The following is a 26,641-nucleotide window of genomic DNA, read 5'->3' as shown; positions in this document are numbered from 1 at the left end:
AGGCAGCCCTTCTCAAAGGAATAATTCATTACTTTTACTAGTCTAGTTTTCACTTACTGTTTCTAGACGAGGAGGAAGGAGGATGTGCGGGTTTGTTGGTTATTTCCCAAAGAGGACACTGGAAGGCTCAGTTTCAAGCAATATTTCAGAGAAGGATGAACTAGTTACATGCAGAGATCAAACACAAGCCTCCCATATCCTAGTGCCTGCACTTTGGGTGCCATGCGGCATGGAGGGATTGCAGCTGACTTCACAGGCGCATCCAAGACTCCTTCCTCAGGGTGCAGCTCCCCGTTTCGCTCATCAGCATTCAGCTGGCAGCGGACACTGGCGCTCCTGCTCTCCATGCCCAAACTTTTAACAAGCCTGGCAACACCTCAGGTGGATCTAGTGTTGACACAGGTAAATTAGTGTGATTTGATCATTGAGGAAACAAAGAGTGAGAAAGGAAATGGTAATATTTGTTTATGTTAGCCGCATCAGCCACAGAGCCTGTGCTAAACCAATTCTCCTGCCAACCTTTAACTATACTGAAAAATCAACCATTTATTCCTATGCTTTGTTTGATCCCTGACAGAACTTTATTTCTAACCTCCAGCTAGTCAGTTTCCCTAAAAGCCCATCAGAAAATATTTTGCCAGCACCAAAGCAGGCAGCCCTATGACTGAGAACAACACTTTAAAAAGAGAGGAGACTTACACGAATAGGTTGTTAGAGGAAGAATGCAGCCTCCTCACCACAAAATTAATCAAACTTCCTCTCTCTCATATGCAAATGCCAAACAGGAACTGAGCATTTTTGCCAGAAACCATTTTCCATATGCGCAGCCATATATAGAGGTAAAAGTCACAAGGGGAAAAAAAAAAAAAAAAGAGCCAAGAATAACAGAAGAAATGAGGTTAAAAACGCACAGCACATCATCCCATCCCCCTCCTCGTGCCAACCTCTCATACATAATCCAGCACAAGAGAGACAACAGACAAACAGCAAGAGGTCATCTTCAAAGGGCTGGTTGCCAAGGGAGGCCAGTGCAAAGACAGCAGGCATGTCCCCATCAAAGTCCAGCAGCTGCATGCCGCAGAGGTGCAGTTTCCCCTGGGCTGCAGTGAAATTCAGAGATGGAGGATGGAGCTGGAGCTGCCCTGGTTGGCAGTACAAAATGGGTGGCTTTGTATTTTGCAATCGGAAAGGAAGAACAAGAGAGAAGTGTTCTGACATTTTAATCCTTCATCCACTTTCACATTTCAGATACTTGACCTATTGTTTAGACTCATGGAGATACATCCTGCTGAACTGGATCACTACTGCAGGAGACAGAGGGCAGAATCAAAGACAAACTTTGTGCTAAGTTCAAAATCAAAACTTTGGCTCAGCAACTGCCAGGGGAACCAAGATAGAAAAGACAGCGCGCATAACGCATGGAAAGTACACAGGTACCTTTATAGGCAGAGCTTGAGACACTGCCCCACAACAAAAACAGCCTACAAATATTAGCCAGCAAAGCATATATTGTTTTTCTTGAACAGAGCAAGAGATAATACAGACTCCCGGCCCACTTGCACCACTCACATGCAAAAACTAGAGGTCAGTTTACAAACAACTGCAGGCTTTGATTTTATCAAGCCTTGCCAGCACACTGTTCAGCAGAGCATATTCCAGAAGCCAGTCAGGATTTCAAGGCCAAAACACAGCATTTCATATGCCTAAAGATGAACCCTATTTAAGTCAGCATGCAAATGAATCTTTGAATACCTGCATAAATGCTCCTTCAAGACTCAGTAGACTGTACAATCTACTGGCAATAAACACTCCTTCAGTTTGGGCCTCAAAAGATGCTCTATTAAGTTTGAGTATTATGGAAGCACTGACACCCTCTATTATGGCAGTGCACACCTGGCAGCCTAACACAGGCTACTGATTTTCCGTATTGGTAGGGTGTTCGCAAAAATTAGCTAAAACAAGCAAGCCTTGTCAGTAGTCTTAAATTCAGTACATGGGAGCATGTTTTAGGAGATGGAAAAACAAGATGCTGAAAACCCTAATTGTGGGCATTTAATTCAGAATTCTAGATCAGCAAGAGTGTGCACAGAGCAGGGAGTTGGTGCCTGCACTCACAGCTGAGCCAACCTCTAGGTAGATCACACAGCACGGTGACAAACATCTGTGCAGCAGTGGTGCTCATCTGGATATTTGTTATTATGTCTTCAACATACCAAGTACCCCAGAGAAGAACTTATTGAAGAACAGAAACACTCTAAAGCAGCTACGCTTCATTCTGTGAACATTCTTAGCATGGCTTACTCTCTGAAAAAAATCCCCCATCTCTTCAGGATTGTTCTTCACAGATGCATTTCCACTCTGGCAATAGAAATAATGATTTCTCCATTCCTGGAACAAGCTGTGTGTCCATGAACCACTGGCCCAGAAGAGTTCAGGTTCTTGGCTCTACTCAGGCTACCACTACCCAGGAGAGGTTTTCCAACACCCAACTCCCCCTCCACACTCTCTCTTACCAGTCTACCCTACCCTGCATTATTCCTAGGTAATCTCATCCATTCCTCTGTCTTCATTTTAAGAATGTGTAATCTTTCCAGTCTTTCCTCCAACTATTCCCACAAGAAACTCTCACCCTCTGTTCACACTCAGTCTATCGCAAATCCAGTCACACATCTCTTGAGAAATAAGAGGAAGAAAAATATTAAAAACAACTATTAGTTTTATTCTTAACTACCCATTTTCCTTCATTGTGCTGTTACAAGGCTAAGCTGTTTTGGCATGTCCTCCCCCATGTTTCTTACTTCTGCATGCATTTCTCTCAAGCTAAACCTTAAGTTTTCTAGTTTTATAAGTAGGTGACTTGAAGATCATATACAATCATATTCTTGCACTGTATTTTGTCATAAACTGCGAAGTACTACCTCCCCCTCTACATTTAACTCTATATTGAAGCAAACAAAAACTGCTCAAGAACAGTATCTACAACATTCTAAGGAACCTGAAGAGTTCAATCTTAAATCATTTTTCAAAATTTACCTTCTGGTCAGATTTGTGTTTACATTTGATTGGCTTTAAACCATCCTGGAATAGTACACAAATAGCCAGAGCCCACAGGTCACCTTCAGTTTACAGAAGCCCAGCCTCAAACTGCAGCTGTCATTGCCCAAATTCTCCTTAACTTTTCTCCCCTAGAGCTATCACTTGACCTTATTTACAGTTTTGATAGCCCCATATAGGTCACTGGATTTGTTTTTGATTTATTACTTCTATTTGAAATCATTTGAATGTGTAAGGAAAATTGCACTTCAGAAGGAACGCAGTCAGCTAATTCTAGGAGCAGCGTCTTTAAACAGGTCCTGGCGTCTTATTTGTTCCTAGGATTTGCTTCTGTTCTTTGATCAACATCATCAAATCCTCAACAAGTTCCCTCCACAGCCTCCTTCATTCCCTGCCCCTGCTTTGCACCCACATTCACTGGGCAAAGTCCAAGCATCACCGTTTAAATACAGTTCCTCTGTCAGGTCACATAACTGATGGAGTCTCTCCAGCCTGCATAAAACAGACACTCAGACTAAGTCAAAGCCTCTGCTGTGATCCCAGTGAGAAGCTCCAGCACAGGCTGTATGAAAGGAGCGGGAGCTCCTTTCCATGAGGTCAGGCCACCTCACCGGGATGTCTCAGCTCTTCTCACGCAGGAGCAGACCCACCTCCTGCTCCCACCACGTCCCAGGACAACCTCAGAGCTCTGGGGCAGCAATGGCAGCTCTCAAGATACTGGCCACGCTGGGTCTCATTACCTCTTGTTACCAGACCACGCGCACAAGCGTCTGCTATGTGCTGCCGTGCTTCATGGGGGCCCAGCCAGCCATCTAGGGACTGGATTTAACCCTCCTGGAGGGTGGTTGTGCCCGGACTTCTGCTGCAGCAACCCTTCTCTTATTAAGACTCTGTGGAAGTTATTCCTTTCTCCTCCTGCTTTAGCTCCTCATTCACAACATAGGGAAAACATGCCCCCGCCCACAGAGCAATTCTCTACTTAAAATAAAAAGTGGTGGCCAGTATTGGGACATGCAAATTTGCTGAAAAAAGCTCTTCCTGAAAACAGATTGAGGATTAATGTTTGTTTTTCATAACAGAAAACATCAGGAACACTAGGTTCTCCACCTCAAATAAAGTAACAAGTAACTGCACTGTTTTCAAAGTCTTCCATTACATGGATTTAGTGCATACTGAAATACAGTATATTATCAGATGGAAAGAAATATTCAATTTCACTGAAAACAAAAACAAATGCCCTTCTTAGAAACAGCCACCTGGTGGCAGCCTGTGGCCTCAGTCCTCTTGTTCCCACTGGCAACCATTTTGAAGGGGATTAGCTCCGGGCTGAGTCACCGCCCAAGAATGCTCTGTAGTAGGGAGCAAAGAGAATGACTTGAAATAAAAACCCATCCTTAATTCTAACATAGCACATCAGACAAGAAGTCACTGCCAATATTCCCATCTCACATGCTGGAATTCTTCTTCCCTGCCTCAGCACTTGATTTTGCATGGTGAGCCCATACCTAGTTGCAGTTCAATGTAAACCACAGGTCTCAGCAACTGGGTGCAGGGCACAACCCAACAGCATTCACCAGCAATGGGGCTCACGTGCCCTTTGACATCTGTTCGTTGACATCTTAAACAAAAATGCTATTCTGTACTCAAGAAAGTATTGAGAGTCATCTATAGAAACTTAACACCTGATGCTTAGGGGATCCTTATATTACTTGAAGTCAAACTATACGTAAGTCAAACTAGCTGGAAGTCTGGAGACACCTTATGCATTTTTCATTACAGGGAGATTAATTCCCTGATCTAAGAGCAAAATTAATTCTAACTTACAATACAAAACTATAACGTGCAAAATACAGCTTTCCTGAGCTGCTTCTCTAACTTTTATTAATATACATACTTATTATACTACTGCATCTCTAGGCATGGGGAAAAAAAATACAGTTTTTAAAACTTAAAAACAAACACTTGGAAGAACCATGTCAGAGAAAACTATCCGGACAAAGAAAAGCTTACATAATTTATATAAAAACTTATGTTAGGGCTGCTGTATCAAGTGTTCTATAGTTCAAGCACTGTATTTAAGGTAGGCCATCCAGGCTTGATATAAATACTTGTATTTCTCTGTTTCAGGATACAAAGATAGCTTTTCCTACATCCTTTCCCTATCTCCTCCTGGATTTCCCCTTTGTATGGCCACTAATCTAAGGTCTTACCTGATCTTACCTGGAGATTCACTCTCCACTTCCTCTCCCCAACACATTTTTAAATCAACTTCTGATGTGCTGGCAAACAGCCCCTAACAGTAGGTCCAGCAGTGCGCACTGGTGCAGGTTAGTGCTGTGCATCTCCTGCTGGTACTCCCCAGCACGGGGGCTTGCCTCTGATCAGAAAAGTAAGGCTGCAAATTGTGCTCCAAGGACACAGCAATGCAGGGCAAATGAGTGCTGACTGCAGAGCTTCTCCCTCACACGTTACAGAAATTGGACAGTGTGCAGTGAATGAGGTAAGACACTATGAGAAAAGAAAATACAGTCTTGCGGTTAGAGCAGCTGAACGCCTCCCAAGATACTGGATTGCTTCCTCTGCCACAGGATCCTAAGTGATGCTGGGCAAGTCACAAAAACAGCCATAGAGCGTGTGACCAAGAATCCAAGCAGCACAGTCTCCTGCCTCCAGCAGTGGCCAACTGCAGCTGTTTAGAGAGAAAAGGAGAAGCAGAACAGATACACAATGATCCTTTCTCTGGTACAGTCTCTGAATTAGGGCTATCAATGATTAACAGACTTCCAAAGCTGCGCCTTCATCTAGACCATCACATTTAACATTAAGCAATGCATCTGTGTTCCACAATTTTGCATAATCCTTTTTGGAGTATGCTCATCCTTTCGTTATTTTACGATTTCAATAGCAAGAGTTCTACAAGTCAGTATGTAACACACTTTCCTTTGTTAGTTTTAAATCTCTTCCATGAATTTCACCGAGTGAACTTTGATAGTTCCTGTGCCATAAGGAATAGCTAATAATTGTCCCTTAATCACTGTCTACACATCAGATTTTATGCATATCCTCTCAGCCACGCATAGTCTCCAGAAGCTTCCTTTCCAAGCTGATACGATTCAGTCTTTCTCGGTGGGTGTCAATGCGCTATGTGATGAGGCAGAACTTTACCTTGTGATCTTCCTGCTCTTTCTCCAGTCTCTTCCTCCTCTAGTCTCCCTTCTCAGTTTTATAACTCAGTGACTAGAACTGCACGCAACATTCAAGCTCTTGGAGGCCAGCGGTGCCTATGAGGTTTGCTGCTCTGCTCTTGACTCCTTTTCTGGCAATTCCAACATTCTCATGAAATTTGTAGTGCTGCTTCCACCAAAATCAGCAGTTTCAGAAAACACTACACCCATAGGAAGGAAATTTCAGCTGCAACTTTGAGAAGCCTCCTGGCTCCCACTGATGCACACTGCTGGCTTGCAGTTAACCAAGATCCTTCCAAAGATCAGCACTGACGCAAAATCCACTGTATATAAAGTTGTGACTTGCTGGGAAGAACTCCTTCAAGCAAGGTTCTTACATAGCACGTTCATCCAGAGATACACATGGAGTAGGGTCTGCGGAAGATCTCAGACATGCCAAAACACAAACAAGGTCAATGGAATCTGTGCCTAAACTTGGAATAAACAAAAAAGGTTAGCCATTCCAAAAAGAACAACCATGCTCAAAAGTACACCTTTGTACTGTAGCTAGGGAATGGCTAATTTTGTCCTTAATACTAAAAAAAAAAAAAAAAAAAAAAAACAAGAGGCCGTTCATGTGATCAAGCATTTTGAAAACAGGTTAGTTAAATGTCTGTAGAAATATAAAATCTATTGGAACCACTCAAAGAAAAGTCTTCCCATCCCACCCTCCACAAAAAATTTTTAAAAGAGCTATGTGAGAAGAGTTGGGGTTAGGATGTACTAGTGGTTGCCATATCCCACACAGTCTCTGTCATTTAGTTAATAGTCAACAAAACTATTTAACATCACTCTTCAGATGGATAATGTAATTTAAATAGCCTATGAAGTATTTTAGTTTCTTATTAGTGCCTAATATCACAAGATGGCATCATCTTTTTTCAGCGACCATCGAACCACCATAGTTGCTATAGTACCAAAATGAAGTATTACTGATACGAAATCTTCCTCCTACTGACAGAAGGAAGAATAACTTCAGGCTGAGAAGCCTCCAGTTCCTCAAGTTTTCTTGGCATGAAGACACCAGCACCTCACTCCCACCTCTCGAAGCGCTGCCTGCCCAGGCCTGGTGTTGCCTCTCCACTGCACGCATTCACCTAGACTAACACGAGCCTTTGCACTGAGTTACCAACTTGATTACACCTCTGCACCAGTTTATACTGTGCACTGTAGACTCCTGCACGCCAGTACAGTATTAGCCAATAAGCTTTTTTTCCAAACGTCCCCCAACACGGAAGAAAAAAGAAACAAGATCCTCACCATAAATTAATCTATGACCGTGCTGTTCCTCAGTGGCACAACTGTATTTCCAAGTTCCTAGCCATACACTCCTGCAACACTCCTAGCATCAGTAGTAGTTAGCACATGGCTACACTCTATGTCGGGCCCTGCTAAATAACTAATCCTAAAGAAGAAAAAACAGATATTAAAATCAAATCTGTATCTTCCTACTCATGATCCAACTCAATTACTACTTTCAACATAAGGAAGTTAGCAGCAACACTTCAAAGGACAGACCAAAGACAGGGCTGCAGCAACAGGGTTTTAAATCAACTGCAAGTGAACACAATCAGCACCCAAGAAATTGGTTAGCATTTTGACAGCTACTGCTGGCAAGGTAACAGCAATTTAAATCTTAAAACAATCTTAAAACATTCTTTGCATCCTAATTGCATGCAAGCTTTTCTTTTGGCCCACGCAACTTCAAACGCAAGAGTAAGCTCTATGTGGAACCGAAAAGGAAATGAAGGATAACCTGAGAGGAGGGTCCACCAAAAACAGGACAAAAACAGCAACACAAAGTATTCCTCCTCTTGGAGCCTGAGCAGTCTTTGTACAAAGTTTTCTTGGGGATGGATGTTCACTGACCTCAGGACCTCACACCTGCAGAACACATACCAACACAAACAACAGAAACCATGGATTCACTGAGGAGCCTATGTCTGCATGCCTTTTTGATGCAGGTGAAGGCAAACGAGAAAAATCATTTTCCTAATCAAAACAGCTCATAGTGAGGTCAAATTGTGCTTCCACAAGCAGCACATTCAGACTTCATCTAGAGTATAAGAAACACCATCAGAAGACCTCATGCAAGCTTGAGAATGGGAAAATACCTGAGGAATACTGCAACACGCAGGCGAAGAGGTACTAGGGGCAAGATGTTCTCCTCTCTCTCGCCATTGATCAGGTTACCTGCAGGGTTGTAAATCTCCTTCCCCCGTGTTTCTTAGCTGTGCTTCTGTCTGGTCCAACAGAAACAGGACAATAAGTGGGAGAGCATCACCTCTAATCAAACTGGAAAGAATTTGTGATCTCAGAAATAAAAATATAGACATTTAAGTAAATTTCTGTTTGCACGAGGAGGTGACATTTGGAATTCCTCCATTTCTAGCTATTTTCTCTCTGATCAATAACCTCTTCTAGTTTCTTTAAACAGCCCCCCAAATTAAAATGAACAAATCAGGCACTATAGTTGGCTGTGGTACAGTGAAATCCTTATATAAATCAAAGTAAAAACCTGTCCATAAGCACTCATCTGTTCACTACCATCTGATCAGCTTCCTTTCCATTCACAAGTACAGCAGTGGCTACAACACGACCATCAAGACCAAAGATGGCTTTCACAGGGAACATCTTACAAAGGAAAAAGCTGCATCAGCCTAACACTCTTTTTTGTTCAAAGAGCTCTGAACATTAATAGCAACAAAGATGATGCAGCTGCTGCACAGAATTAAAAAGAGACAGAAAGAACAATTGCTTCCTGCAACATTTTTTCCTGCAGCTCAAAGAAAGATCAGCGGAAATTAAACTGCACAATTAGGGAATGAGATGGAATTCTGAAGATTTACTCCTCTTCCTTCCACTCCCGTTAGTGAGCAATTTAACCAGGCACCTGCCAGATACACCAATTTAAACTGTTGCTCTGGAGCTCATTGCCCTTGAATTGGGATGCACCAGCTCTCACTCTTGCTCTCCAAAAAATAATATGCAGAATGTCTCAGTATGCAGCAATCCCCACGAGGACATCAAAACCCGCATAGCTCTTCCTCTGTCTTTTTCAAATTCAGACAAGTAATCAATGAACTAATGAAAAACATATGGAAGAAGCCATGAAGGCTCTTATATATAAGTATATGCTATAGGAAGCCCTAATCCATAAGGCTGGACACATACACTGCAGAACTCTCAGCATGTGTTTGCTCAAGTCTTACGTTCTTTCACAGGTACCTGCTAAGAGCTTTTGCTGCTGGCAGAAGCAGCAGCACATACTCAGGAAATTGGATAAAAGTGTTTTTTCATTCTATACCTCCCCAGAGGAAAAAGTATGGGGATTCTGCATTAATGGTGGAATCATTCAATGCTTCCTCTTCTATGGAGAGACCTCTGCTTTATCAACTATTTTCTGTACAACAAATTGGAACAGCCTGTCTACCCCATACATCTGGTGAGATTCCCAAAAATGAAAATATTTTCAAGTGGATGTGCAAGTTCCCAAAAAGTCACAGGAACTGCTAGGATTCCCATCCCAGAATTTCTCTCTAGCCTCTATATCATGAGGGGAAAAAGCCTGAAGCAGGAACAAAAGTACATGTCAGAGCCTATCTCAGAGCTCTGTAAGATGTGCAAATTTCCTGGTGCCTCGAGGTTTGGTAACTAGAAACCAAAATCAGCATATTTCAATTGTACCAAAGCTCATTTCACTAGTGTCAAAGATCAAATCAGCCACATCTGTAGAGGGAGCACAGCAGAAGAGAGGTTGAAGGTGGTGGCAGAGAGGGAAGAAGCGTTAATGGCAAGCAGTGATGTGGGGAGATTTCTACACAGGAACAGAGGAACCCACTCTCAGTTCAGACACTCCACAATAAAGCAGATTCAGCCCTTTTTAAGCCAGCACTTCTTACTGAAGTAATAAACTGATTTAGCAGACTATAAATACAGCTTCAACCTTGGAACAAACTATGGAAGCCAACCATTCACACAGTCTCCTCCCTGTCTTGACAGATTTTCAGATTTCATAATGTCATAATTTTGGTTACTAAACTACAGAATGGGGAAAGCAAAGCTGGAGGCTTTGCCAGCTAGAAAAAAAAAACAGAAAACAAACAAAAAAATGTAGTTTCTAGCATCCTGGCATACATTTTGGGACTAAGATAATCCTATTAGTTCTTACTTTTAAGACAGTTTAGTGAAGCAAGAGGAACAATGCAGAATGGTGAACTGTAGTTTTCAGCAGAGTTAACGGCTCATGGAGACTAATGGGAGCAGCTCTCTCCCGCAGCAGCTTCAGCCTACACGGGAGCAGATGCACGCAGACTTCACTCAGGATCCAAGTGGACAAGTTTGCTCTGCCTGAGTTCCAAGCACACAAGAAAAAAATCAATGCAATAACATTAATTAATAGATGCTGCCACTCTACTAACACTTATTCATTCAGGCATCGTGTCTGCATGGTCACACAGCTCCTGGAAATCAGACTGCACCTGCTTCAAAATACATAGCAGAGAGAAAAATTTGGGAAGATAAATCTGTATTATTGTGTTCTTCCTCACAAGTTTACAAGGTTCCCTTTGAAAAGTAATTTTCTATCTTCCACCATTATAATCAGAGTAAAGGTTCAGAAACAGTTCTGCAGCTGAAAGAATTGAAGAAAGAATTGAAGTTGCTAAATGAGAAGACTAAAAGTTTCTTCCACCCAATCCCCGCATGACTGCTCCAAAAAAGTCACACCTTTCTCTTCTCCCTTCAATGTGTTGGAAGGGGGAAACAACCGTTTACTGCTGCTTTCCCACTCAGTTTGTGCCTGAACAAGTCTGTGCGTCTCGAAAATGAACAGGCTTACCATCTTCCCCTCTAAGTGTACCTTGCCTGTGCTCAACTTCTTCATGCAAATCCCAGAAATACTTAACTGGAGTTTTCAAGAGCAAACAAAATAGTTTCCATTTCAATAAGGAAGGAAGCCTCAAAACAAGCATTCCTTCCTTTGTCATTTTGCTACTTCATCCCACATGGACACCACAAGTGTGAGAATACCACATGTACAAGTTGTGCAGAGTAAAAGAAGGAAAACTGCAAGTTTGCAGTTACTGCCAAATGATTGGGTTGACCGATATCCACAGAAGTCTTTCAAATACTCGATTATCCTTGCCCTACCTCCATGGCACACGCTTCACCTCACCCAACAAACAAGGGCTGTCTTTGTTTAATTAAAAAAAAAACCCACCAACAACCTGTCTCGCAGGCTATGATTACATCAGCAAGAGCTTTCTCGTTTTCTCTATCAATCCTGCCTTACTCAGGCTTTGAAGAGCCTCTGTGTGCTGCTGCCACACGCTTTGATGTTTCCATTTTATGCCCCAGGGCCAGTACTGATAATATCTGCTTTCCCTCTGCAGTTTTGGGCAATGCAGCAGCACCCGTTCCTGCCCAAGAGCAGCTTTGCTAGCACAGTGGCGCAGCAGCGTGCATGGCCCAGTGACCCTATCGAGACCAACATAAAGCTCACGAGGGCTCAATGCACACATGCCACTGTAACAACATCTAGAGAAACTACATTTGCCTTCTGTTAGGAAGCAGTTGAGTGTGACAATTTATTGTGAGTCAGTGACGTAAAGCAAAGTCATTATAGTCTATAGTTATAGAACCCAGAAACTCAAGATTTCCATATTCTTGTTGCTCCAAACTCCATTCGGTTCAGGATATTTAATAATAATACCAAAATAGTGGGGCATATCCTCAGCATTAATGTATGTCAATTATCACAACTTGTCCTATATGGCAAATGGACTGGATTTTTTTTTTAATTCTTCCCCTTGCAAAGCCATGCAAAAGATCACCCCTGCACACGAGGAGGCAGGCAGCTCCCCTCTCCTATCAAGAATCAAACACAGACAACAGAATCTTGAAAAAATAATGTGAAGTCCCCAAAATGTTGCTTTGGGGCTGTTCTACTTGTGCCATGGCACTACTCGCCTTTCTAGAAAAAAAAAAAAAAAAAAAGTGCCAAGTGCAGATTATAAATGAAGATTTTCACTGACAGCTTTGGGATGAAGCCAGATCATGTCTTCTGAGGTTCTTAGGCCTATCTCACTACACGTTTTCTCTAGCACTGGCAGTGTTAAATGTGAAAGCAATGAATTTCAAGTTCATTTGACTTGAAATGCAAACATTTTGACAGCACCCTCCATACAATTAATAAGCTAGATGAAAATTCTTCCTATTTCAGCAACTGAATTCTTGACACTGGCATGTTCAGAAAACAGAGGTAGGAAGCAAAACAGTGAAGTGCTGAGTGGTGGGAAATAAATCTGGAAAGCCTGCTAACATTGAAGTATCACATCCTGAAATGTATAAGCATACAGGTGCAGGATTATCACGGGCGAGTTAAGAGAAGTTAAAGAGGAATTTGATGATCTGACACGCAGCACTCTCAGCTGGGAACTTATTCCAGGCAGGAATAGGCACAACTCATACCCACGGACAGCGGTGGACACAGTATGCACAGATCTTACTGACCTGCTTATGTGAAGGATTAAGTTAACCAAGTTCAGGTAGGCATCAAATGTAAAACAGCTTTCCTCATTTCCCCAAGAGACCCATACCAAACATGGCACTGTTCAAATTCACCCATTTTCGAGGCAGATTGGGATTTGACAGAGCTCTGTCTGAGAATCAATGAAAATAAGTCCTTTCCTGAAGTCAAATGCAGGGAGGTGATTTTCCAGCACAGAACAGCAGATATGGCCAGGTATTTTAAGGTCCCCTCCTCACCAGCTGGCAGGTAAACTGCTTTTGATTGCCCTTTTAACAGCACTGACTGACCGCTAAAATAAAGAATTTCTTCTCCACAGTTCCATATAGGAGTGAAAATAATCTCTCTCAGACTCACAGCTTCCTCCAAAAGGTATACGAATAATTTCAGGAAATACTTACTAGAAGGTACAGTGTCACCCCAGAAAACAAGACAGCAATTAGTCAAATCCTAGTACTGGCAAGGCAAGATGCAACAAGTTATCTGCTGGGCCTGGCCTGCATCAAGTTTTGTCTATGAAGAGATCTACTTTAAGAAACCATATAGAGCCACTTCATTCACGTTATGCAGCAGAGATGCATGGCATGCAACCCTGTGCAGCACCGTGACCCTGCAGGTAGCAACCTGACATTCCCCAGTTGGGCCTGAGCACTTCAGAGAGGTGCAGCTTCACAGCCGAGCTGAGGGCTCATCATTTCCAAGGTATGGCGTCAGGCTCGGGACTCCACAGGCTCTCTCAAAATGGAAAAGACGACATCCGAAAGCTCTAAAAACATATACAGACCGGAGGTGTTTGACTCCTCAGACTACTTAGCAGAGACAAGCGTTTCTACCAGTGCACTTGCTGGCAGAGGCAGCCCAGGACCCTCAAGAGCAGCCCTAACTCTGGTCTGCCTTCATGGGAAAGGGTATTTTAATCTGTTCTTCCTATTACCTTCCAAAGGCAAAATTTTGCCAAGAATTAGCTAGCATTTAAAGAATTTCTTCACACCAAGGTGGCAAGGGCTAGCATGAAAGCAGTGCCGACCTGCAAGGCAGGCGCCCGCTCCCTGGCCAAGCCTGTGTGAGACACTGCGCTGCAGCCCCACTCCAGGTTTTGTGCTCAGCCGCTCCTCCCAGGACTTCAAAGGAAAAGTATTTTTGTACAGCCCAGCAAGGAGTGTAAACTGCCCAGCTGCTTCCAAAGCAAGAGGGTTTAACCCTTCAATACCCAGCAGGCAGCACCCCAGCAGGGGCTGCACACAGAGAGAAGCAGGGAAGAGACTTTCACTGGGAGTCTAAAACTCAAGTCTGGTGACATCTGAGAAGTGACATACTTATAGACATCTTCCCATCTCTCCTCACTCTTCTTTCCCTTTCTTTTGAAGGATTGCATTGAATATCTATAACAAGTTTGATAGGTACATGGATATTTTATGTAAAGCTTCTGAATTGAGCTTACTGGGAGGAGGAGGCCATTTAATACAGAGTCAGCCATAAATATCCCCAAATCATCTCAACCTGGGCTCTGAATGGATCCCAGAAACTCAGCACTTGGAATGTAGACTCCAGTGCACTAAATACCCCCTCAACCTCCCACTCTCACAGTAGTAAGAAGTAGAACTTCATCGCAAAAAGGAACTCAAGTACCTCTGTAGCAAATACTAAAATCTTTCTGCTAGGAGAAGGTATGCTAGTAGAAAGGTAAAGGAGGATGCTAAATGAGGTTCCTCTCAGTGAAACATGGGAGCAATGGAATCTCTCTTCTTGGTCAGCACTGTGGATAGATGAGCACATCCCTCTGCTCCCCTTACTCTGTGTGAGGCCCTCGAGTCTGCGTTTCCATGTGGCCCTTTTCCAACTGCTCCAAGCTGGCTTTGCGTGCTCCCTCAGCTCACAGTTCTGTTGGAGGCCAAAAGAGCTCACAATCAACTCCAGAGAAACGTGGGTAGCCACCCTCAGGCAGCCAGGAGTGCCTGAAAGGCACTGGCTCTGGTGGGTGCTGGATGCCACAGGGTAAGTTCCATCTCCAGCAGGCCATGGGATTTCAGCTGACAGTAGCACATTGAGACAGATCATCTAGTGACAGAATGTTGCAAAACCCAATAGGATTTACAGGATCCTTTTTTTGTTTGTTTTTGTGCTTAGGTATTAAATAGAGTATGTGTATTACCTACAGACTAAAAATCTTGCTTATATGGATATCTATACTGGATTTTCTTTAGTCATTCTTTAATTTTATACTTTTTTTTTTTTTTTGTACAGGAGCTCATCAGACACATGCATTGGTGTAGTGTTACAGGCAAACTACCGTGGTGTCTTCTTTACTAGGGCATATCTATTGAACACTCTGAAATAAGGGATGGATCAGCAGCCAAAGCTGAGGGCCAGGTTACAGGGTAAAATATCTCTGCATTTTGAGCATGGACTTCTGGAAGCAGTTAGTTGGGTTTTATCGCCCCTAGCCCTACTTGATACTTCAAGCATCTACAGTTCTCTTGAAACATTTGGAATTAGGGGATAAACTTGAGCCCCTTTGCTTAGTCAGATCTGCCTAGCAAACCTCCCATCGAGTGCCAGAGCTCCTCTGCAGGATGCTGCCAGCGGGGGAGCAGGGGGATCCCTCCCTGCCGAGGGTCCAGGACGTGCAGCCTGCAGCCCAAACCCTCGTGCCACAGCTCTGCGGGGCCGTGACGCAGCAGCAGCTGTCCTGGCTGCGGGGGAAGCAGGCAGCAGTGCCCAGAGCACAGCATCCACTGCTTGCAAACCTCCCCATTGAATCCTACCTGTTGAGACTGGGTTATGAATAGTTTCAGTGACAAGGATGTAGAGTTTAACACTAACAATACATAATAACTACATATCAGTGTTTTCCATATTGCTCTAGATGTGCAGACATATTTTGCTTTTCCCCCCCACCTCTCTTCAGCAGCCTGACCTCCTCGGAGGAGGGTCCTAAAGTTTTGAGAGCAGGACACAATGACAGCAGGGAAAGCAGGGGTGCACATGTGGAGAGCACAAGCAATAAAGCACCATAGGGTGTGTGTTAAGCACACACACACCTTGGGCACGCTAAGGAATGAGGTACAGCAGAGTGCCTTTGTCCCAGAGCTGCTGCTGAAGGGGGCAGCACAGGCTCAGGTTCCCTTTCTGAAACTACTAGAACACATTCCCCATTTTCCTATTTCTCCAGGTACAGAATTATTTCTCCAAAAACATTTCAGCGGTAGGCAATTGTGGTAGGGAGACTTATATTCTGGCACCATTCTGTGTCAGGACCCATTATGTAGTGCCGAGTTCAGAGGATGCCCTTTGCTTCCCCTCCTCGTGGGCTACCATCCTCCTCTCCCACGCTCGAGGTATAAGCAGCAAGACTTGCTAGGGAATACGAAGCAACACTCCCACCTCTCCTGCTTCCCCTAGAGCACTGCAACTCAGCAACTTGCAATAGGTCAGAGGAACTGCACAGTGCAAGACAGGCTGCTTTCTTAGAGCTACAGGTACAGGAGGAGCAAGCAGGAACAACACGAGAAACACAGGAAGGCAGCACCTCTCCTGCCAAGGACCTGCTCTCTATTTGCATCAAAGCCATTGTTCCTTTTTATTCAGGTGCAACAGCACACAGATAAGTGAAAAGTTCTGCCATTTTTCAGCTCCTTTCCTCCCTTACAGTATCCATGCATATGACCAGTACCAATTTTCTTCCATATAAAGATTGGGAATTAGTGGGTTTTATGACAAGAGCTCTTTGCAAACGAAGTTTACCTTGCCAAGGAATTGTACATCCTTCTCATGATCCTCTTCCCCACCCCAATTTCAACACATGATTAGAGATGTTACAGCTTAAGCCAATTAAAATGCTAAGCAGAGTTTGGGTCTAGGTTTGATATTAGAATCCATTTAACCTCCTTGTGTGGCTATGGGCTATCTCACCAACTTATTAAGACTGTTCCCCAGAGATCAGCTTCAGAACTTCTATATGGGGATTTTTTTTCCTTTATGTCTCTATTCTGACCAGAAAAATTGAGCCAGATTTGGCCCATGTAAGTTTTTCCATACACAAAAACTGGTGTAAGTACACTTCTATAATGACATGGCAATTGTCTTCGGCACCTTTCGAAAGCAGAGTTTTGGGAGTAACATTTGGTTATAGCTAGAGTGAAACACAGCTAGCTTTAGGTGAAGTTACATCAACTTAATAACAAATTTTGTTATAGTTGGGCTTAACTGCTAGCATACATTCTAGGGATTCAGAGTAGTGTTAGCAACTTTAAAGACAAAATTGCTTCCATTTCCAATAAAAGTCATGAAGATTACCTAAATACTTCTTTGAAGCTTCTTTCCAGTGTTCTCTTTTTCAAGGCGTATTTACCATTGCAGTTGTGAGCATGTTGTGCGGATGTGTCCAGTCACATCGCACTGACCACTGGAGAAAACCCCTTGCAAAAGTTGGAGAGTGGCTTGTGAACCCCCATGCCTCTGTGTTGTCAGGAACACGGCCCTGTGTCTGTCACTTCACCAGGAAGCAAGTCCCGTGTGCTAAAACCTGCAGCTGTGTTGGGCCACCGAGGTTCCAGAGCGCTTCCTGGCGTTCCCCTGCACTGGACCTCGCATTCCATGTGGCCAGCTGCTCCCTAGGGAGGTTCCTCAGCATTGCATCCTGGCTCCATAAGCACAGAGCTGTATGCATGTCCTGGAACTGTGAGCCCTGCAGTGCCCAGGCACCGTCTGTCCCTCATCCACAGCCCCTTCCCACACACTCCAGCCCTCCAAGCTGGAGCTGCCATAAGTGCTGATCCCAGGGCTGGGAGTTACTAATATTTACACTGCACGGGGACCTGCGGGGCTGAGTGGGGCACAAGCCTCCGGATGAGGCCAAATTTAGCCCTGGCACAGGCGGCCAGAGAGGCTGTGGAGGCTCCTTCTCTGGAAATCTTCCAACCCTGCCTGGCTGCCACCCGGTGTCCCTGCTGGACTGGATGATCCCTAGAGGTCCCTTCCAACCTCAACCATTCTGTGGTTCTGTAACTTTAATCCCCTTGGACTGCTGCAGAGAAATCTGCTTTGTGGCTTCTTAGACCTTGGCAAAGTTTTCACATCCAAGGATGGAAAGAATCACCCTATACTATACATATGTATAGATACATCTTCATACTCTATTATATAGACTTTTCACACTGAACAGATTTCTCTCTAGTTTCTTTCTTGTTACTTATTTCCCACCAAATGCGATATGCAGGGAAAAGTGATGCAAGTCTTTAATAACTTCTCTTAAGTTGTGTAACCAACTTATGTTAAGAGGGTGCAATCTATTTTAAGTAGGTATTTGAAAAATGAACCAAGGCAATACTTTCCTATGTAATGAATAATTAAAGCACAGCACTCACTACTATAGACACTGGCAGACAAAAGTACAAGTGTTTTCACAGAATCATAGAATGCTGAAGGTTGGAAGGGACCTCTACAGTTCATCTAGTCCAACCTTCCTGCACACGCAGGGTCACCTAGAGCACGTGGCACAGGACTGCGTCCAAGCGGGTTTTGAAGACCTCCAGAGAAGGAGACTCCACAACCTCTCTGGGCAGCCTGTTCCAGGGCTCTGGCACCCTCACTGTTAAAAGATTTTTCCTTAAGTTCCTGTGGAACTTATGGTGCTTCAGTTTCTGGCCATTTCCTCTAGTTCTGTCAGAGGCCGGCCCCATCCTCCTCACTGCCTCCCTTGAGGTACCTATAGACACTGCTCAGGTCCCCTCTCAGCCTTCTCTTCTCCAGGCTGAACAGGCCCAGCTCCCTCAGCCTCTCCTCACAGGGCAGATGTTCCAGGCCCCTGATCATCCCTGTGGCCCTGCGCTGGACTCTCTCCAGCAGCTCCACATCCCTCTTGTACTGTGGAGCCCAGAACTGGACACAATACCCCAGATGTGGCCTCACCGGGGCTGAGGGGCAGGATCCCCTCCCTCGACCTGCTGGAGACGCTCTTCTTAATGCACCCCAGGATCCCATTGGCCTTCTTGGCCACGAGGGCACACTGCTGCCTCATGGTCACCTTGTTGCCCACTACGATGCCCAGGTCCCTCTCTGCAGAGCTCCAGCACCTCCCCCATTCTGCAGGATCTTTCAAAGATGATGGAGAGCAGCTTAGCTATGACCTCTGCCAACTCCCGCAGCACTCTGGGGTGCATCCCATCAGGGCCCATGGATTTGTGGGTATCGAGGTTCCTTAGGTGCTCTCTAACCCAATCTTCCTCTACCCAAGGCAAGTCTTCCTCTCTTCAGGCTTCTTCTTTTGTTCCTAGGGCCTGGGGCACTAAAGGGCTGCCCTTGGTAGACACTAAAGCAAAGGCAGCATTCAGCAACTCTGCTTTTTCTGTGTCCTTCGTAACCATGGTACCCACCCCGTGCACCAGTGGACCCACGATTTCCCTGATCTTCCTTTTGCTGTTAATATATTTGAAGAAGTTTTTCTTGTTACTTTTAGCATCCCTTGCCAGAGTGCGTTCCAAATGCACCTTAGCTTTCCTTGTTGCATCTCTGCATTCTCTGACAACGTTCCTGTATTTCTCCCAGGGGGCCTGCCCCTTTTTCCATATTCTGTATACCGCCTTCTTCTGCTTGAACATTGCCACAAGCTCCTTGCTCATCCGTGCAGGTCTCCTGCCTCCTCTGCCTGATTCCTTACACACAGGGATGCACTGTTGGTGGGCGTGGAGGAAGTGCTGCTTGAAAACTAACCAGCTCTCTTGGGCCTCCCCTTCCTTCTAGAGCTCTAGCCCATGGGATTCTTCCGAGGAGGTCTCTGAAGAGGCTAAAGTTGGCCCTCCTGAAGTCCATTGTTGCAAGGCTACTTACAGCCCTTCCTCCTCCTCGTTGGATCCTGAACTCCACCAACTCATGGTCACTGCAGCCGAGGCTACCCCCCACCTTAACATCTCCTACAAGTCCCTCCCTATTTGTCAGCACAAGGTCCAGTAGCCCACCTCTCCTCATTGGCTCCTCCACAACCTGCGTCAAAAAGTTATCAATGCACTGCAGGAACCTCCAAGACTTTTTGTGCCTGGCTGTGTTGTCCTTCCAGTTGATGTCAGGGTAGTTGAAGTCCCCCATGAGAACCAGGGCCTGTGACCGTGAGGCAACATCCAGCTGACTATAGAAGGCCTCATCAACCTCCTCGTTTTGGTCAGGTGGCCTGTAGCAGACACTCACCACAGTGTCTCCCACATTAGCCTGCCCTTTAACCCTTACCCACAAGCTCTCAACTCTCTCACCATCCACTCTCAGGTTGAGCTCTATGCATTCCAGTCGCTCTCGCATAAAAAGCAGCTCCACCACCTCACCTTCCCAGCCTGTCCTTCCTGAAGAGCACATAGCCTTCCATGGCAGCACTCCAGCCATGTGAGCTATCCCACCATGTCTCTGATTCCAATGAGACCATGATGCTGGGACTCCACACAGACCTCCAGCTTGTCGTGCTTATTCCCCATGCTTTGTGCATTACTGTACAGGCATTTCAGGGAAGTAATTGAGCCTGCAGGTTCCCCAGGAAGGGTGAAAGAGGACCCTCTGTAATCACATCCTATCCTCACTTTCCCACTATCATACTCCTGCTGGATGCCATCTGATCTTGGCTGTGTGGTATGATTGCCCTGTCTGTGTGACACTCCCCTTCTCCCTTCTTGCCCAGTCTAAAGCCCTCCTAACCAGGTTGGCCAGCCTTTTGGCAGAGACATGTGCCCCTCAAGAGTTTTCAAGAGTTTAGACAGATCCATGCAGAAGGGGTCAATGCAAAGTTATTAAACACAGGTACAACTATGGCAGGATGCAGCCACTGGTTCAAACAGTTTCTGACCCATTGACCTCAATACCTTTTCCAAGCAATCATGCTATTGGCTACTTGTCAGAAAGTGCATTGGGACAGATGGATCTTCAGTTTCTTCATCATATTCCATAATGTTTTATGGACAACACTATCCCTTCACCCTAAAGTATGAAAATAATCAAATGATGTAATGATACTATCATCCAAGACTAGCAGTTTTGCTGAAGTACCTTTCAATTTCATCTCATCAGGAAGGCAAGGAAAAAGATCACATTCACTGTGCTGTCACACAACAGCAGCCTGAATGCTAAAGATTCACCACACAGTCCTGTTAGTCAAGGGTCATAGACTCCCGCTGGAGGAAGAGGCCAAAGCGAGCACCCCGTGGTGTGGGATGAGAACACCCCTTCCCCGCAGGTACGCTTCTGCCAAAGACCTGCACTTGTAAAGAAGTTAGTCCCAGCAGCCTGGTGCCAGCAAATGACTTACGTGGGGAGAAGGAAGTGGCAAGACTGCGACCCTACTGCGTTTCTAGTGGTCTGGTGAGAGAAGGCCTCTTGCCAAGGTCTCAAGTAGAGAGAAATACAGCAGAAAGAAGCACATCGCCCTCCAGTTTTCAGCTCTGCACATACCAGTTTTCGCTCCAGAATCAATATTAGCATGTTTGAGCTATTCGAAAGCCACCATTTTGTATTCTCTTCATTTTTATGTTCTCTCTAAATATTTCTCTCGCAGTCTCTAATTTGCTTAAAAAACAAATTTATGCTACCTGTAAAAACAACTGTCTTTAATTTCCCATACCAAATGTATTCCCTGCATGAAAAGTATGGGGATAGGTGTGAGAAAGCTTATTTCAGAACATTTTGGTTTGTAATCAAGTCAAATTTGTAATTGATAATTTCAGATAAAATGAGAAAATCAGAGATTTGACAGACAGAATGCTATTGCATTGTCTTTCAATAAAAGAAATTGACATTCTTCAGGAACCTTTCCAAAAAAACCTTTTGCACAATTCAAGAAGAGTGATCAGTAGTCAAAGTTAGAAAAAAGTATTTAAGTTGTCCATATATCTAGCATACAGAAAGCAAGAAACTGTGTGACAGGACAGGTCTTACAACCATACAAATGTGGATTTTACTATAAAGGAAAATTTGTTTCAAATTTAAGAATTATTATAGCTGAAGAAAACTAATACAATTCTGATCTTCAGAACATTTTGTGTGATGAAATTATCAATTACAATATTTTCTAAAAAAACCTATATTGATGCACAGGATGGACAGGCAAAAGGAATCAAGTCAGAGTTGCATGCTTGCTGCAGTTTCTGCCTGGGAGAACTCCTCCTGCAAGCTGGAGGTTCACGTGTGCCAAACAATTCTATGCAAACATGAAATAGGCTGAAGCTCATCCTTAGAGCATCTGAATTAACTGTCTAAAGTCTATGTTCCTTCATAGATTTCCTCTACAGAAAACAGTGTACCGTAAAAAGCAACCTGCACTGAAACATAATGCCAATGCCACATTGTTCAGGTTTTTGAATCACAACTCTAAATATTTAATACTACAGTTTCTGGATTACTTAACTAGAGCAATTTAACTGGAGTTTGCAAAAGTTGTAAGACTCACTCACTCAGCAAAGTTTGAAAAATAAACTCAGTATAAAATGCAAGTTTTTGCACCTGGACAGCTTTGGCCAAATCCCTAGAGCAGGTTTCCTCAACAGCCAAATCAGAGATAGGAGCGGAGCAGGGCCACAAAAAAAAAAAAAAAAAAAACACATTTCTTGCTCTTTGAGAAACACTGATGTTATGACAGAGCTACAAGAGAAAACAAGTCTCAGGGAATTTGGATATCCTGCAGCAATGCCATCAGCTGAATGCAAGCACCATGCTAACAGCTTAAGACACCACTGCCTATTTATCTAGTAGAAGACCCATTCTTCATGCAACACTATAGTAAAGGGTGAATTCTTTGGTAACTTTGACACATACATGATCAAAGAGCTACCTTTTGATCTGCTTCATTTGGATACCTTGTCAAACTCCAGATTGTGACTTAACTTTTATGGAGAGCACCGAGTTATTTCTAAATCAGCCCTAATCAAAAAAGGTAAGGTTTCTTCGTACAAAAACTACCAACCTTGATGTCTCTGCCTGAACCCCATCTGGAACATAATTTATTGTGAAATACAGGAACATGACAAATCTACAGTATCATCATGAAGGAAAACCATGACTCAGCCATCAGTAATTATTCTCCACATGACAGACACAATAGGATTGGGTAAGAATGCCAAGATTTTAAAATAACTTGTAATTTCCCTTCAGGATCCTTTTAAATCTGGTCCATGTCAAAGGACTAGAAACAAGGCATTACCTCAAAGAGACTCCCATATAAGAAGCTCTCCCTCCTTGTAATTGGCTAACTGCACTTCTGCACATAAATATAACGAAGGCAACTAGCTTATACCAGACATCCTGCCTACATAATACTACAAGAATCAAAGTTTCAAAAAAAAAAAAAAAAAAAAAGCTTCCTCCTCACCATTTGCAAGTGTGCAACAATTCAGAATTAATCTCTGCATTAGAAGCTTATTCTTTTCTTCTCATTTTCAACTCAATTGTTCAAGTAAATAATTTGAAGCTTTCTACAGAGCCACAAATTTAAATTAAGAATGTACACCATCTAGTTCCTAGAAGCTCTTCCCCAAACACAGTATTCCCCACTATTATAGCTCCGTATCAAGAACGTAAAGCGATTTACAGCTTAGACTCTTTCGGTAAGCAGAATCTTTTATAAAGGTCTACAGGTACACTGAAGGCTGTCAACTGAAGAAATACATTTGTACTGGCTCTTCAGTCTCCTTCACACAGAAGGATCAAGAACTATTACTTACCCCCAAATCGAATTTCATCTCTGAACTTCTATACAAATTTAATATGCTCCAAAGGCAGGCAAGAGGCAGACACTGCTACATACCCACCCTCTGTGAATCCAGGCACCCGATCATTCATTCCATTAGAATGCTCCCAGATGCTGTAGCTCATGCTTGTATTTATTATAGAACAATAGATGTCAAAATTAAAGAAACTTATTTAAGACAGAGTTCCACTACAGGCCTGTTCAAGAACAACCTCACCATGGACTTCTTGTACAGTCCATTTTAAAGAGTTCAAAAAAATTGCTTGGGTACTCCCAATTTCTATCTTCTACAGTTTTGCAGTAATGCAGACAGTAAACCAAGTATTTTAGAAGGGTCTTATTTTCATTTATTAATATGAATTTTATTTTTATGTCACATCATAATCACCAGAAGACTAAGGCTGGAGTACCCCATAATCTAGACAGAATGTACCCAGTCCTCAGAGCAGAAAGGTTTGTTTTGTGGATGGGTTTGTTGTGTGTGTGTTCCTCTTTTTTTTAAAAAAAAAAGTTTGCGCCCCCCGCAAATAGAGCCCAATGACCCCTCAAATCATGCTGTAACCTTAAGGAGCTGCTTGCAAAGATACTCACCTCAAACGCTGGAGATCAGTACACAACACTTTGCTGAGCTGTTTAGCCATTGCAATTATGCTCTCTGCCTGCTCATGTTCTCTACCTGTTGTTTTGCACATTAGATAGCAACCTGTTATCATAAGCCATACAATTATCTATGCACAAGGCCAAATACAACAAAGATGCACCCATAAAATTGGAGGTATGCTATACATTTCACTCCAAGATTAATAACCCCAAAATTGATCACAAGACTAATCCTAAAGGAATTCTACTGGTTAAAGAAAAAAAGAAAAAGCATGGCTGAAAGATAACTTGCTGCACAATTCTTGTACTAACCCCACTTATCCCACAAAGCTAATCATTTCCCCATGTGGCATTACAGACATTCATCAGTTTCCATGTCAGAGCCAATCTTGTATTCCTTTCCAACAAATACCCTGGAAGAAAACTTTGATCTTCATACTTTCATCTCAGGCATGGCCATTCACATCTTCCCACTTGTTCTTAAGTATTCTCCATTATTTCATATTCCCTCTTTCTAAATAGCATGAAAATATACCAACTTAACCAGTGCCAGGTTCCATTCCTTTATTTGCATGGCTAAAGACCTGTTCTTTCTTTCTTTCTAATTCTTCAACATCCAAAACAGACACAGGATATGAAACACTAGGAGTCATGCTATGGCAAAGCTCTCACCATTCACAATAGGTGATCTTTACCTCCTTCCTTACTATGGCCAATTTTTACCTTAATATCCTTCCTCATTTAATTATTCAACTAATAGACCACTGCCACAACAGAATAACAGTCTGCATTATCAAAGTAAAGGATAACAACAGCCAAAATGTTAGAATCATGAACTTTGAGGGCAAAACATCAGAAGCATGGGAAAAAGCAATTTTGCTCTAGGCAAGTTATAGATACAACCTTTTCTTACCCAAGAAAACTGAAATGAGTTTATAATTTAGGTCTGACAGGAAAGCACAAGAACAAGAGTAACACCTCAGGAAAGAAGCAAGCCAAGTGCACGTGTTTTCATTCTTCACACACATCCTTATTTAATATACACCCTCCCACCCATCAGGACCCACATGACTATGCCCCAGCCTACGATGGGCAGCAAAGACCCCCATAAGCAGGCTGCCCTGGGCAGCACCAGGCACTCCACCTCCGAGAGCAGGGAAGCAGGCTGAGAAAAGCAACCTGCATTTCGGAGAAGAGCAGAAAGGGCTGCTGCTTTGCCAGGATTAGTCACCAAATTTCAAGCAGCCTGAACGAAGTTTTCACCCACTACCTACCTCTAGAAATATGATCCTAGAGCTTTGATATCAGACATGCAATTTCTTACCAGCTAATAAGAGACAGGGAAGACAGGAACACACCAGCATCAGAAAACATGTATAGTATTTTCCTAACACATACACAATTTAAAAGTTATCCATTCTAGCACTTTAGATAGGACGGAATACATGATGTGCTTTGTTACAGGTAAGCATATGCTGCCTAACTGACCCATTTTATTCACTTTCCAATAACTCACCTAGTTCACTGGCAGCCACCACATATTATCTGCATGGGCATTTCACTGACAGGTTTCTAAATGGGCAGATAAAAAAAGTACCTATAATGTATTGCTTGATCAGGACTTTAAGTGCTTTCAAGATGATCTATACAAGTCTTTAGTAAAAAGCTGACTGGGAGAAACACTGAAAAAGGCTGCAATTAAAAGAAGTATTATTTATACAAACATACAAGTGACTTTTGTCTTTCAAAAGCTTTTCTTTAATCAGCCATATTCCTCTGGTAGTCTCTAAATTGAGTTTGACAAGGCAAATTAAACCATCCTCTCCTCCTTGAGGCACAATTTATGGCATTAATTCCATGTACCGCTAATGGGGGGGGAAACCACCCCAAAACTGTGACTTCACTTGCAGATTCTCTCTCAAGCCAGGAAATACTATTCTGTCATCGGAAAAGGAATGCTAATTTAGCATGGATATGCTGCATTATTGTATTGATAGAAAGATTAAATTCTTCTGCTGCCCCTTAAAGCAGAGGAGCCATTAACTACCATGCTTCTGAAGGCAGAAATAGTGCTAAAGGGTATTCTCCAGCTGCTGAGTTTTTACAGCTTGAGTTATATCAGCAACTGCTTAAGGCTCAACTCAAGATCCCTTTATTCTTCCAACTTTATTTTTATCATTTTCCTTCTGTCAAGAAGGCTTTTGAAAAGACCGTTCCCTGCTTCGACAGATACTCAGGACTCCTACTACTGCTCTCACCCTTTTCCAATTGAACTGCACATCCTCATCTAGCTCCCAATCTGCCTTCTAAGAATACATACAACATTTGTCTCCAGAACATACAGTATCTGTTCCAAAGACTGCAGTAATCATTTTATCTGAAAAATGCTTATTAAGATTAGATTTCAAGATTCAGCATCACTCGGTAAAACTACTAAAAATAGACTCAAGCTTCCTGGGCAATACAACCTAGTCCAGCAAAAGTCTTTATCTATATAACTTATTATAAGTTATTCGT

At 43.3% G+C, this 26,641-nt stretch overlaps 1 protein-coding gene across 2 annotated transcripts in view; it reads right to left on the bottom strand.

Moving 5' to 3' along the window:
• Positions 1-26,641, bottom strand: part of ZNRF3 (zinc and ring finger 3) — a 75,307-nt gene that overhangs the window by 35,875 nt on the left and 12,791 nt on the right. The window contains exon 1 of one of the 2 annotated variants that reach the window (XM_088536646.1): positions 4,273-4,472. The exons of the other annotated variant lie outside the window; for it this stretch is intronic. The gene's annotated coding sequence lies outside the window, so the exon portion shown is untranslated. Of the gene's footprint in view, positions 1-4,272; positions 4,473-26,641 lie in introns of those variants that run through there. 2 annotated transcript variants of the gene reach the window in all.

Source organism: Tinamus guttatus, unplaced genomic scaffold, assembly GCF_059628265.1.
Source record: "Tinamus guttatus ecotype Peru unplaced genomic scaffold, ASM5962826v1 Tinamus_guttatus_pri_ptg000689l, whole genome shotgun sequence".
In the NCBI taxonomy this organism is placed as follows: Eukaryota; Metazoa; Chordata; class Aves; order Tinamiformes; family Tinamidae; genus Tinamus; species Tinamus guttatus.
The sequence above is the reverse complement of the archived record's forward strand: the minus strand, read 5'-3'. Positions and strand labels throughout refer to the sequence as shown.